Source organism: Palaemon carinicauda, chromosome 35, assembly GCF_036898095.1.
Source record: "Palaemon carinicauda isolate YSFRI2023 chromosome 35, ASM3689809v2, whole genome shotgun sequence".
Classification (NCBI taxonomy): domain Eukaryota; kingdom Metazoa; phylum Arthropoda; class Malacostraca; order Decapoda; family Palaemonidae; genus Palaemon; species Palaemon carinicauda.
In genome coordinates, this window is record NC_090759.1 from 48,741,374 (window position 1) to 48,744,517 (window position 3,144).

Consider the following 3,144-nt stretch of genomic DNA (forward strand, 5'->3'; position numbering starts at 1 on the left):
TGAATGTATTTACAGTATATTCATAAAGGTATGAATGTTATTATATATATAATATATACATATATACATACATATATATACATACCTGGTATATTATATATATATATATAAATTAAATAAATAAATAAATTTTTTACTCGTCTTTTAAAACTGAACTCCTCACCATCCATTATGGCAGCAACTGCTGGATGTATATAATCAAATGGCATCAAGGTTATCACAGCAAAAACACCCTTGTGAACCCGCGTTTACTGGCCGCGTTCAATGTCATTCAAAGTCGCCCGCATGTTTACGGGTGGCGTTCAATGTGTCATGAACGCGCTTGCGATTAGTGATCTTGTTCAATGTCATTCAAGTGCTCGCGTGTTTGCTGGTCTCGTTCAGTGATTGTAAGCATATCTTCGAGGCACATCCTTTAGAAACTGCGATGAAGCATGAACGTATAAAAGAATATATATTTTAGGGCATATAGAACTATCTTGAACCAGTCTTTCGAAATGAAGATTATACCCCCCCTCCCCCACATGCTTTTTTTAACCTTGGCTGCGATGCAGAACTCTGGGCTAACCATCAGGTATCTGATTTACTACTTAATAGGCTCAACGGGATTTACCAGAATTACTCAACTCGTTTGCCTTTATTGGTGTTCGAACAAAGATTTTCTCGCCTATGAGTTGTCTTTATTATTATTATTATTACTACTACTACTACTACTACTACTACTACTACTACTACTACTACTACTACTACTACTACTAGCCAAGCTACAACCCTAGTTAGATAAATGGAATTCTACAAGCTCCTACAGGGATAGCAGCGCAGTACGGACAGAAAATTATAGAAGTAACAAATAAATTATTAGTAGTTATAATAATCATTAAAACTATAAAATATATTAAGATCTGTAACAAAGGTAAATAGATAAGTCATATGTAAGCTCCATCGATTCAACTGCAAGGTTAGGAAGATCATTCCACAATCTGGTCACAGCTGGGATAAAACTTATAGAATACTGTGTCGTGTTGAGCCTTATAATGAAGAAGGCAAGATTGTTAAAACTAACTACATACTTAGTACTATGTACTGGGTGATACAGTCTGGGAAGATTTGAATGGAAGAAATGAAAAATCTTATGCAACAAGCATAAAAAAGAGAGAACGGCGCTAGATATTAATAGCCAGATAAGGAATAAGGAATTTAATAGACCACAAGGTTTTCATCCAACGAATTGAGATGGGAATCATCACCTGAAGACTAGATAGGAAATCAATATTCAAATCATGGCAGAATGAAAGAATTAAAGCATTTCCTCAGGATAGATTAATCACCAGAAATGTTAAGGCTTTCTCAATATCCCTAATTTTGTGCCAATTGAAGAAGAAACAGACTGAATGAGTTTCTCAAAAGTAAACCAGCAATCAAGAATCACACCAGGAATTTTAAATGAGCTGTATTTAGTTATTGATAATTGTTGCAAATACTTTAAATGTTAAGGAGCTATTGTCCTTCTTGATTCACTCACAATCATACTTTTGTTTTACTAGGATTTAAATAAAGGAACTCATAAAATATTGCTATCTATCTATCTATCTATCTATCTATCTATCTATATATATATATATATATATATATATATATATATATGTAAATATAATCTGAGTGATATGAATGGCAATGGATACCTTAACGTGTTGAAAGGGTTTATGCTACGATTAGCAAAGCTATACGGGTCAAGGCAACCCATAGGTTGGCCAAACCCCAGTCATGACTTGGGACATGTTTGAGTCCTTTGTCTTGCAGTGAACAAGAAACAGCTGCATTTGTTAATATATATATATATATATATATATATATATATATATATATATATATATATATACAGAATATATATATATATATATATATATATATATATATACAGAATATATATATATATATATATATATATATATATATGTATATATATATGTATATATGTATATATATATGTGTATATATATACACATATATATATGTATGTATGTATGTTAATAAACGCGCCCACACATATTTCGGCATCAATGACCTTCGATATCAGGATGCCAGAAAATTTCAAATCAATCAATCAACACACACACACACACCACACATTTATATATATATTATATATATATTATATATATATATATATATATATATATATATATATATATATATATATATATATATAATATAATAGATAGTGTTGCCTATGTGTATGCTTGTATTACCATTTCCAGTATCAATCCTTTTGCTTTTGAGTATCCTATCACTCAGAAACTTAATCATTATGTAGTTTTATATATTGTTAAGATATTCATGGCTAAGATTTCCATGAAAGCTATTATTATTATTATTATTATTATTATTATTATTATTATTATTATTATTATTATTATGATTATTTTTATTATTATGATTATTATTATTATTATTATTATTATTATTATTATTATTATTATTATTATTATTATTAGATGAATGATTTAAAGAAACAGTCCATAACCATGAAATGTTTTTGTACCTGATAACGGCACAGGTTGGCTTTAATTTAGAAAAAGAGCGCATTAATGACCCAGAATTCAAAGTAACTTTCTGACTGCATCGTCGGAGCTATCCGCGGGTTGATTATAACAGTTTTCAGATAATTGCTCAGGGCATCGAATGTCAGTAGATTAGGAACGTGTACCGCTAATTATGAGCTTCTCGGATCAAAGTTGCGGGCAAGGTAATTTGCGCTTTATGACTCACGCGATTGATTCTGTGAATGAAGGTGACGTATCGACACCAGTTAGATGCTTTCTTAATCATCTGCTTGTAACGTTGAATAATGGGTAATTTTATGCATTTTATTTGTCAAACATATTGATGTCTGTAAAAGGATTTTTTGTTATTTAGATGAACAGTATATAATGAAGAAAAAATATTCATGGAGTGCGTTTAAAAAGGGTAAGCTATGTGGATAAAAACTCTACAATAAAGATCATGTGTTTATTGTCAACAACTCTGCAATAAAGATTGTATGTTTACCGTATAAGTTAAAACGAAAACTGCAAATATTTAAAAATTTTCTTCCGAATAAAAATAGTGCAGTATTTGTCATTCAGTAGAAGTAGTTTTTTTTTC